Here is a 12,524-nt window from a genome sequence, read left to right as displayed (position 1 = left end):
TTATATTTAAAAAATAAGACAAACTCCTTGACACATTTACCAAAGTGGAAAGACGAACGGAAGAAAAAGAAGAAAGAATAAACGGATATAAATCTGAAAGGGTGTTTAAATGTAACTACAGGAAGTGTGACTGTGATAAATGAATTTCTCTCATAAAAGAACATGACTTGTAAATGAGCCAAAGTCAACGGTTTAGACGGAGCACTAAGCACATGATCGAAGCTAACAGAGAAGCTGCGGCAGTCCAATTCTGATCTTTTTTTTTGCCACTAATTGGTCTTTTAACCAATCAGATCAGATCAGCTGCGAGTAATTGGACGAGAAAAAATAATAATAATCAAATTGGGCTGCCTGTGTAAACGTAGCCTAACAGGGTTGATATGACGAGGGTTAAGTCGGATGTGATCTCCAATTCACTTCACAGTCAATTAGCTCTCATCAATGCAGACATGTTTTCTGTGTTTAATATACCGAGAGGACGCATTTTGGGCTTTTTCGAATCGTGTTTCTGAGTTCCGAGACGCCTTACACCTGGCGAGGAACTCTCAAGGAAGCCGGTAAATTAAGAGTGTGAAACTGTGCTTGGCAAGTGTTGATGGTGCCTACATATGGCGCCTGTCGCCTGCACGTCCGTCATGTAGAGGCTTCATCATTAGCAGAGGTAACGTACGGCTCTGTTTTAAAGCGCCGTGTTCCCAATGACACTCTCTGTTTATTATCTATGGATAGTCACTTTAACTCTATCTACATGTACATATTACGTCAATTACCACCACTAACCTGTACCCCTTGCACATTGACTCTGTACCGGTACCTCCGGATGGACAGGGTTGTTGTCCCTGTTAAAGCCTCATCATCCTGTGGACAGGGTTGTCCCTGTTAAAGCCTCATCCTCCGGATGGACAGGGTTGTCCCTGTTAAAGCCTCATCCTCCGGATGGACAGGGTTGTCCCTGTTAAAGCCTCATCCTCCGGATGGACAGGGCTGTCCCTGTTAAAGCCTCATCCTCCGGATGGACAGGGTTGTCCCTGTTAAAGCCTCATCCTCCGGATGGACAGGGTTGTCCCTGTTAAAGCCTCATCCTCCTGTGGACAGGGTTGTCCCTGTTAAAGCCTCATCCTCCAGATGGACAGGGTTGTCCCTGTTAAAGCCTCATCCTCCTGTGGACAGGGTTGTCCCTGTTAAAGCCTCATCCTACGGTGGACAGGGTTGTCCCTGTTAAAGCCTCATCCTCCTGTGGACAGGGTTGTCCCTGTTAAAGCCTCATCCTCCTGTGGACAGGGTTGTCCCTGTTAAAGCCTCATCCTCCGGATGGACAGGGTTGTCCCTGTTAAAGCCTCATCCTCTGGTGGACAGGGTTGTCCCTGTTAAAGCCTCATCCTCCGGATGGACAGGGCTGTCCCTGTTAAAGCCTCATCCTCCGGATGGACAGGGCTGTCCCTGTTAAAGCCTCATCCTCCGGATGGACAGGGCTGTCCCTGTTAAAGCCTCATCCTCCGGATGGAAAGGGCTGTCCCTGTTAAAGATTCATCCTTAACAGTGTATTGGGTGGTTGTGGAGTGTATTGGGTTTGAGGACCGCATGGACCTCAAAACCAGGATTAATCTCTGTTGGACATCAGAACCAGAGTTAATCCCTGCTGGAAATCAGAACCAGGTTTAATCCCTGCTGGACATCAGAACCAGGTTTAATCCCATTTGGAAATCAGAACCAGGGTTAATCCTAGCTGGACATCAGAACCAGGGTTAATCCCTGTTGGACATCAGAACCAGGGTTAATCCCTGTTGGACATCAGAACCAGAGTTAATCCCTGTTGGACATCAGAACCAGAGTTAATCCCTGTTGGACATCAGAACCAGGGTTAATCCCTGCTGGACATCAGAACCAGGGTTAATCCCTACTGGACATCAGAACCAGGGTTAATCCCTGTTGGACATCAGAACCAGGGTTAATCCCTGCTGGACATCAGAACCAGGGTTAATCCCTGCTGGACATCAGAACCAGGGTTAATCCCTGTTGGACATCAGAACCAGGGTTAATCCCTGCTGGACATCAGAACCAGGGTTAATCCCTGTTGGACATCAGAACCAGGGTTAATCCCTGTTGGACATCAGAACCAGGGTTAATCCCTGCTGGACATCAGAACCAGGGTTAATCCCTGCTGGACAACAGAACCAGAGTTAATCCCTGTTGGACATCAGAACCAGGGTTAATCCCTGCTGGGCAACAGAACCAGAGTTAATCCCTGCTGGACAACAGAACCAGAGTTAATCCCTGCTGGACATCAGAACCAGGGTTAATCCCTGCTGGACATCAGAACCAGGGTTAATCCCTGCTGGACAACAGAACCAGAGTTAATCCCTGTTGGACATCAGAACCAGGGTTAATCCCTGCTGGGCAACAGAACCAGAGTTAATCCCTGCTGGACAACAGAACCAGAGTTAATCCCTGCTGGACAACAGAACCAGAGTTAATCCCTGCTGGACAACAGAACCAGAGTTAATCCCTGCTGGACAACAGAACCAGAGTTAATCCCTGCTGGACAACAGAACCAGAGTTAATCCCTGCTGGACAACAGAACCAGAGTTAATCCCTGCTGGACAACAGAACCAGAGTTAATCCCTGCTGGACAACAGAACCAGAGTTAATCCCTGCTGGACAACAGAACCAGAGTTAATCCCTGCTGGACATCAGAACCAGGGTTAATCCCTGCTGGACATCAGAACCAGAGTTAATCCCTGTTGTGTGTGTGTGTGCGTGTGTGTGTGTGTGTGTGTCTGTGTGTGTGTGTGTGTGTGTGTGTGTGTGTGTGTGTGTGTGTGTGTGTGTGTCTGTGTCTGTGTCTGTGTGTGTGGCTGTGTGTGTGTTTGTGTGCTCGTGCGTGTGTGTGTTCGTGCGTGCGTGTGTGTTTAAGGACAACACTGATGTGGTTAAGATAGCTCATCAGCCGTCATTAAGACTAGAATGGCGAAGCTAAAAGGTAGATAGACTCAGTTATCCAGCCGTGACAGCATCGTTACGACTCATCTTGTCTCAGCCACATTACAGAGTCTTCGGCTCCGGCAAATAGCAAGTAAGGGCTCTAACCTGACACGACACAATTATATATACCCCTCCGATCTCCAATGCATTTTATCAGGCTGTTTAAAGTCCACAATGGCTCCTGTTTAAGCCCTCTTGATCTGGGAGGAAGAGAAAGTTGAATATTTAATGTGTAGGTGGCTTTGATAGCAGTGGAACCTGCCTAATCACAAGCACATGTCCCCACTCTTCTTCTATGGAAGGTAGCCTAAGCATTTTGGGGTGACGTGGAGAACACTGAAACTTTATTCATTAGTGCTTTTGACATCCTTTAGGTACACATGTGGAATGTGAATGGCGTGTGACAACCAAACACACACTCCGTGAGAACTTTAAGTGATGTATCACTCTGCAGGGCATTCTGGGTACTTTATAGTCCATGAAATGGGAAAAGACGGGGAATTGGAAAAAAAAACAGACTGTAAGAAAAATCTAAATATTATTTTGTGTCGTGTGTGTGTGTGTGGGAAATGGGCGGGTTGATAAATAATGTAGGCTGTCTTTAAGCAGCCAGGTCCATTAGGACTAGTAGTTCTATCATTTATTCATTCATGTTGGGTGGGCACCACACTCGCCGTCTCCACTTACTTTCAAATGCATTCCTGTTTTCAGGCTCAGTCAAAACCCACTAATAATGCAACGAATTCACTGTAGACTAATGTTTTTAAAACGCAACGGTAATATTATTACAACCTAAACGTTGAATGCGGAGCCTGGTTTGAATATTGTATGTTTTTGAAGGGTCTCGTCTATGAGCCTGTTGAGCCTGGTCATCCGTCTAACAGACGTCACATTATCCTGATGGAGCTGGAGTGGGCTGTCCAGGACAGAAGGAGACTGGTAATGTGGTGCTATCATGGGCTGATCCTAGACCTGTATGGTCCATGATTCCTGACACTGGTTAATGTGGTGTGGTGCTATCATGGGCTGATCCTAGACCTGTGTGGTCCTGATTCCTGACACTGGTTAATGTGGTGTGGTGCTATCATGGGCTGATCCTAGACCTGTATGGTCCTGTTTCCTGACACTGGTTAATGTGGTGTGGTGCTATCATGGGCTGATCCTAGACCTGTATGGTCCTGATTCCTGACACTGGTTAATGTGGTGTGGTGCTATCATAGGCTGATCCTAGACCTGTATGGTCCTGATTCCTGACACTGGTTAATGTGGTGTGGTGCTATCATGGGCTGATCCTAGACCTGTATGGTCCTGATTCCTGACACTGTATGGTCCTGATTCCTGACACTGGTTAATGTGGTGTGGTGATATCATGGGCTGATCCTAGACCTGTATGGTCCTGGGTGGTTCGAGCCCTGAATGCTTATTGGCTGACAGTCATTATATATTCAAGTAATAAGGCCCGAGGAGGTGTGGTATATGGCCAATATACCACGGCTAATAGCTGTTCTGAACACAACGCCTGGATACAACCCTTCGCCGTGGTATATTGGCCATATACCACAAACCCCCGAGGTGCCTTAATAAACTGGTTACCAACTTCATATAAATGTTTTGTCATATCCGTGCTATATGGTCTGATATACCATGGCTGTCAGCCAATCAGCATTCAGGGCTTGAACCAATCAGTTTATAACAGACCGTAAACCACGGTACGACAAAACAGTACATTTGTCCCGCTCTAATTACGTTGGTAACCAATTTATCATAGCAATAAGGCACCTCAGGTGTTTCTGGTATCTTGCCAATATGTCATGGCTAAGGGCTGTATCCAGGCACTCAGCATTGAGTCGTGCTTAAGAACAGCCTTTAGCTGTGGTATTTGTATTTATTATGGATCCCCGTTAGTTCCTGCCAAGGCAGCAGCTACTCTTCCTGGGGTTTATTATGGATCCCCATTAGTTCCTGCCAAGGCAGCAGCTACTCTTCCTGGGGTTTATTATGGATCCCCATTAGTTCCTGTCAAGGCAGCAGCTACTCTTCCTGGGGTTTATTATGGATCCTCATTAGTTCCTGCCAAGGCAGCAGCTACTCTTCCTGGGGTTTATTATGGATCCCCATTAATTCCTGCCAAGACAGCAGCTACTCTTCCTGGGGTTTTTTATGGATCCCCATTAGTTCCTGGCAAGGCAGCAGCTACTCTTCCTGGGGTTTATTATGGATCCCCATTAGTTCCTGACAAGGCAGGAGCTACTCTTCCTGGGGTTTATTATGGATCCCCATTAGTTCCTGACAAGACAGCAGCTACTCTTCCTGGGGTTTATTATGGATCCCCATTAGTTCCTGCCAAGGCAGCAGCTACTCTTCCTGGGGTTTATTATGGATCCCCATTAGTTCCTGCCAAGGCAGCAGCTACTCTTCCTGGGGTTTATTATGGATCCCCATTAGTTCCTGCCAAGGCAGCAGCTACTCTTCCTGGGGTTCATTATGAATCCCCATTAGTTCCTGTCAAGACAGCAGCTACTCTTCCTGGGGTTTATTATGGATCCCCATTAGTTCCTTCCAAGGCAGCAGCTACTCTTCCTGGGGTTTATTATGGATCCCCATTAGTTCCTGCCAAGACAGCAGCTACTCTTCCTGGGGTTTATTATGGATCTCCATTAGTTCCTGCCAAGGCAGCATCTATTCTTCCTGGGGTTTATTATGGATCCCCATTAGTTCCTGTCAAGGCAGCAGCTACTCTTCCTGGGGTTTATCATGGATGCCCATTAGTCCCTGTCAAGGCAGCAGCTACTCTTCCTGGGGTTTATTATGGATCCCCATTAGTTCCTGTCAAGGCAGCAGCTACTCTTCCTGGGGTTTATTATGGATCCCCATTAGTTCCTGTCAAGACAGCAGCTACTCTCCCTGGGGTTTATTATGGATCCCCATTAGTTCCTGCCAAGGCAGCAGCTACTCTTCCTGGGGTTTATTATGGATCCCCATTAGTTCCTTCCAAGGCAGCAGCTACTCTTCCTGGGGTTTATTATGGATCCCCATTAGTTCCTGTCAAGGCAGCAGCTACTCTTCCTGGGGTTTATTATGGATCCCCATTAGTTCCTGCCAAGGCAGCAGCTACTCTTCCTGGGGTTTATTATGGATCCCCATTAGTTCCTGTCAAGACAGCAGCTACTCTTCCTGGGGTTTATTATGGATCCCCATTAGTTCCTGCCAAGGCAGCAGCTACTCTTCCTGGGGTTTATTATGGATCCCCATTAGTTCCTGCCAAGGCAGCAGCTACTCTTCCTGGGGTTTATTATGGATCCCCATTAGTTCCTGCCAAGGCAGCAGCTACTCTTCCTGGGATTTATTATGGATCCCCATTAGTTCCTGCCAAGGCAGCAGCTACTCTTCCTGGGGTTTATTATGGATCCCCATTAGTTCCTGGCAAGGCAGCAGCTACTCTTCCTGGGGTTTATTATGGATCCCCATTAGTTCCTGCCAAGGCAGCAGCTACTCTTCCTGGGGTTTATTATGGATCCCCATTAGTTCATGTCAAGGCAGCAGCTACTCTTCCTGGGGTTTATTATGGATCCCCATTAGTTCCTGTCAAGGCAGCAGCTACTCTTCCTGGGGTTTATTATGGATCCCCATTAGTTCCTGTCAAGGCAGCAGCTACTCTTCCTGGGTTCCAACAAAATTAAGGCAGTTATGTACAATAAAAATATGACATGATGTTACATTTCATAACACATATCACAACACATTAAGTGTGTTCCCTCAGCCCACTACTCTACTATCACATATCTACAACACATTAAGTGTGTTCCCTCAGCCCACTACTCTACTATCACATATCTTGTTACGTCCGTCATTGAATGAATGAGACCAAAGCTCAGCGTGGAAAGTGTTTGTGATATTTAATGCTGAAACACAGACAAAACAACAAAATATAAACAAACGTAAAGTTCTGTATGTATGTGTGTGTGTGTGTGTGTGTGTGTGTGTGTGTGTGTGTGTGTGTGTGTGTGTGTGTGTGTGTGTGTGTGTGTGTGTGTGTGTGTGTGTGTGTGTGTGTGTGTGTGTGTGTGTGTGTGTGTGTGTGTGTGTGTGCCTTTGCCTGTGTGTGTTTGTCTCTTCACAGTCCCCACGTTTCCATAAGGTTTATTTTTATCTGTTTATTCAAATGTGATTCTAGAACATTCCATTGGCCATCCACTGCACCTCACCCCCCTCGGGCCTTAATGCTTAGTTATAGAACAAATGTTTAAAATACACCTTCAATATAGAGGTGTAGATTATGCATGATTTCAACAAGACAATAACCTAAAGTGACTAGTATACTTTACAGAGTTTAACTGTAAAAACAGGAGTAATTATGGGAAAGAGAGAAAAAAAAAAAATACAGACCAATTCCAATTCATTATTAGTAAAAGTTAAATCCTTCCGGGCTTCACACAACCTTTCTCTCACCTAGAACATCCAGTATGGTACGTTTAGGCGCCACGGTCTGAGAACGAACTCCTCTCGGTATAAAAAGGTCAAGCAACTCATCCACAACAGTAATGGTATATGATAGGTTAAAGCATATGAGCATGTAATCTGCTGCTTGCCACTGACTACCTCTCTCCACCTATTCAAGCAGTGACCTATTCAACTTCTCCATAATGATGAGACATTAAAACTGAAGTAGAGGAAGGGGGCCAGCATCCCAAACAGTACCCTATTCCCTATCTAGTGCACTACTTTTGGAACTCAGCCCATCGTGAACAGGGTGCCATTCAGGACGCCAACCTATAAAGCCTACCTTGTAAAAACCAGACAGGGTTTAATAATAATGATACCCTCTAACAAACACTGGATGGCAGTCCATACAGTACAGAGAGAGTTTCTCTGTCTCTAGGATGGTTATAGACAGTAGAGAGGGGTTATCTGTCTCTAGGATGGTTATAGACAGTAGAGGGTTTCTCTGTCTCTAGGATGGTTATAGACAGTAGAGAGGGTTTCTCTGTCTCTAGGATGGTTATAGACAGTAGAGAGGGTTTCTCTGTCTCTAGGATGGTTATAGACAGTAGAGAGGGTTTCTCTGTCTCTAGGATGGTTATAGACAGTAGAGAGGGTTCCTCTGTCTCTGGGATGGTTATAGACAGTAGAGAGGGTTTCTCTGTCTCTAGGATGGTTATAGACAGTAGAGAGGGTTCCTCTGTCTCTGGGATGGTTATAGACAGTAGAGAGGGTTTCTCTGTCTCTAGGATGGTTATAGACAGTAGAGAGGGTTTCTCTGTCTCTAGGATGGTTATAGACAGTAGAGAGGGTTCCTCTGTCTCTGGGATGGTTATAGACAGTAGAGAGGGTTTCTCTGTCTCTAGGATGGTTATAGACAGTAGAGAGGGTTCCTCTGTCTCTGGGATGGTTATAGACAGTAGAGAGGGTTTCTCTGTCTCTAGGATGGTTATAGACAGTAGAGAGGGTTTCTCTGTCTCTGGGATGGTTATAGACAGTAGAGAGGGTTTCTCTGTCTCTAGGATGGTTATAGACAGTAGAGAGGGTTTCTCTGTCTCTATAATGGTTATAGACAGTAGAGAGGGTTTCTCTGTCTCTAGGATGGTTATAGACAGTAGAGAGGGTTTCTCTGTCTCTAGGATGGCTGTAGACAGTAGAGAGGGTTTCTCTGTCTCTAGGATGGCTGTAGACAGCACAGAGAGGGGTTCTCTGTCTCTAGGATGGTTGTAGACAGTAGAGGGGGGTTCTCTGTCTTTAGGATGGTTGTAGACGTATGTTAATGCAGACTTCTGTTTTGCTGTTACATCGATTCAATAGAAAAACCTAATCCTTCTGCCTGATCTCTCCAGCTAGGCAGCTCTGTGCCTGTGTGTGTGTGTGTGTGTGTGTGTGTGTGTGTGTGTGTGTGTGTGCGTGCGTGCGTGCGTGTGTGTGTGTGACTCGATTCAAATCAACTCAAATCACTCTGTTAATTACTGAAGTTTCTATAGACGAGCCCTGCACTGTGAGATCTGATCTATCAACCTGACAAAGAGAAGCACATTAGAAGATCACTCCCAGATGTACCGAACTTCAACACGGTTATATTCTTCAGAACAGGGATGGGCAACGGGCCACCACCCTTCTGTAGGTCCGCTGATCCATTTTCAAAGACAAACTAAATAAATATATACAGTATCAGTCAAAAGTTTGGACACACTTACTCATTACAGGCTTTCTTTCTTAACTAGGCAAGTCAGTGAAGAACAAATTCTTATCTTCAATGACAAACTAGGAACAGTGGGTTAACTGCCTGTTCAGGGGCAGAACGACAGATTTGTGCCATGTCAGCTCGGGGATTTGAACTTGGAACCTTTCGGTTACTATTCCAAAGCTCAAACCACGAGGCTAACCCGCCACCCCTAATATGTTCTACATTGCAGAATAATAGTGAAGATATCAGAACTATGGAATAACACATTGTGGGACACTGTGGAACACTTTCGACACCTTGTAGAGGCCCAGGCCCTGATGAATTGGTGCTGTTCTGAGGGCAAAAAGGGGTTCAACTCAATATCAGGAAGGTGTTCTTAATGGTTTTGTCGTACCATATTTAATTCAGTAGACACTTCACTCCAAAGTATTTTACAGTCGTAGGTGAACTTGTGGTTCGTCCCGGGAATTGTTGTAAGTGCCATGTTCTACCAACTGAGTCACACAGGACCACATTATACCTATTCTGATCCACAATATTACCATTCTGACCAATCAACAGCCAAACATGATGACCATTCTGACCAATCAACAACCAAACAAGGTGACCATCCTGACCAATCAACAACCAAACAAGATGACCATTGTAACCAATCAACAACCAAACAAGATGACCATTGTAACCAATCAACAACCAAATAAGATGAACATTCTGACCAATCACAAGATGACAATTTTGACCAATCAAGAACCAAACAAGATGACACTTCTGACCAATCAACAAACAAACAAGATGACCATTCTGACCAATCAACAGCCAAACAAGATGACCATTCTGACCAATCAACAGCCAAACATAATGACCAATCTGACCAATCAACAGCCAAACATGATGACCATTCTGACCAATCAACAACCAAACAAGATGACCATTCTGACCAATCACAAGATGACCGTTTTGACCAATCAACAACCAAACAAGATGACACTTATGACCAATCAACAACCAAACAAGGTGACCTATATAACCAATCAACAACCAAACAAGATGACCATTCTGACCAATCAACAGTCTTGTCACCGGCAGCCAGATCCACCTGACAGGCCAGGAGACCCCGGCAGAACCTCCTCATTAGCATAACGGACAAAAGGACCATCCTAGCGTGCAGAGAGGACTTCCTATTTTCTCTTCTCGCCACACTATCACGGCATCTCTAATGCGATGTGACACAACACATAATAGTCAATTCGATATGGCATTTATCTAATAATGTTTAATTTTACTCCTCATTTAACATGATTTCTGACACGGTGATTACAAGCGTAGATGGTATTAATTCGAGCAAGATGTATGATGTGGAATTACATTTTTCCTGAATTTGATAGAATGAGTTACCACGACTTATTCTAATCACGTTCTTAAGTGTGGAACTAGAAAACTAATAGCTTAATCATCTTTTAGATGACATCACCTTATGTTATGCATTATTTAGTCTTGGGGTATCAGAAGGAGTGTCATACCGCACTGCAGGCATAGAAGGGGTTGTGTCCCCAAACGGCACCCTATTCCCTTGCTAGTGCACTACTTTCGACTAAGGCCTATACGGCTCTGGTCAACGGTAGTGCGCTAGGTAAGGAATGAGGGGCTGCTGTTTGGGACACAGGCCCCGAGGCTTTTACAGTCAGAGTTAACTGGCTTGAAATGCACCACGTTCGTCTCTCATTGACTTACATTGACTTCCACCCTCTGATACCAAACACAATGGCAGTAATAACAGCAACAGTAACAATGATATACGGAGACCAGCATGGGTAGCTGCCTCACAACATAACACTCTACTTCTTTATTACTGAAAACCACAGTCTAACTACAGCTGTAAATCACTATAATGTAGTTAGATAACACAGTCTAACTACAGCTGTAAATCACTATAATGTAGTTAGATAACACAGTCTAACTACAGCTGTAAATCACTATAATGTAGTTAGATACCACAGTCTAACTACAGCTGTAAATCACTATAGTGTAGTTAGATACCACAGTCTAACTACAGCTGTAAATCACTACACAGTAGTTAGATACCACAGTCTAACTACAGCTGTAAATCACTATAATGTAGTTAGATACCACAGTCTAACTACAGCTGTAAATCACTATAGTGTAGTTAGATACCACAGTCTAACTACAGCTGTAAATCACTACACAGTAGTTAGATACCACAGTCTAACTACAGCTGTAAATCACTACACAGTAGTTAGATACAACAGTCTAACTACAGCTGTAAATCACTATAATGTAGTTAGATACCACAGTCTAACTACAGCTGTAAATCATTACACAGTAGTTCGATTCCACAGTCTAACTACAGCTGTAAATCATTACACAGTAGTTAGATTCCACAGTCTAACTACAGCTGTAAATCATTATAGTGTAGTTAGATTCCACAGTCTAACTACAGCTGTAAATCACTATACTGTAGTTAGATTCCACAGTCTAACTACAGCTGTAAATCATTATAGTGTAGTTAGATACCACAGCCTAACTACAGCTGTAAATCACTATACTGTAGTTACATACCACAGTCTAACTACAGCTGTAAATCACTATGCTGTAGTTAGATACCACAATCTAACTACAGCTGTAAATCACTATAATGTAGTTAGATACCACAGTCTAACTACAGCTGTAAATCACTATACTGTAGTTAGATACCACAGTCTAACTACAGCTGTAAATCATTATACTGTATGTAGCTAGATGTAAATAGAGGGAGGATCATTCTAACAGTGAACCAGAGTTGGTTCTGCAGTTGAGAACAGAGTGTGTTGGTTATCCTACAGGAAGACACACGTCCTTTACTGTCGAGGTCTCCACAGCCTCGCCTGTTATTCCAAACAATCACGTCATTGTGTCGAGGTTGATGTGTAACGGATATCATCCACCATTTCTGTCATGCCTCAAACACCAGCTGGAAACTACGAAGTTAAACATGTAGTATGTTTTACTATGCAGTAGCCTACTAGTATTCCTCTCTAATAGTCATGACCAGGGCCACTCACGGACCGAAAATAAACCACGTTTATTTATACATTCAAATGTATTCAGAAAAAAAAAAAAAACAACCAGTCAAATCCGTCATGTTTATCCTCTGTTTATTATCTAGATTTCAGTTGAGTTTCCTTTTTTTCTCAGCCAACCAAAGGAAACTCTAGGGCTTTGGTTGGTATACTTAAGCATTCTTCCAGAGGCCTGCTGGTTTGTGTCTAATTTGATGGCGTTGTCAAAGGAGAGAGAGAGAGAGAGAGGGGGAGAGAGAGAGAGAGAGAGAGAGAGAGAGAGAGAGAGAGAGAGAGAGAGAGAGAGATGCAAA

This window comes from Oncorhynchus mykiss, unplaced genomic scaffold, assembly GCF_057628025.1.
Source record: "Oncorhynchus mykiss isolate SJ-2025 unplaced genomic scaffold, ASM5762802v1 scaffold101, whole genome shotgun sequence".
In the NCBI taxonomy this organism is placed as follows: Eukaryota; Metazoa; Chordata; class Actinopteri; order Salmoniformes; family Salmonidae; genus Oncorhynchus; species Oncorhynchus mykiss.
Note: the sequence above shows the minus strand (reverse complement) of the source record.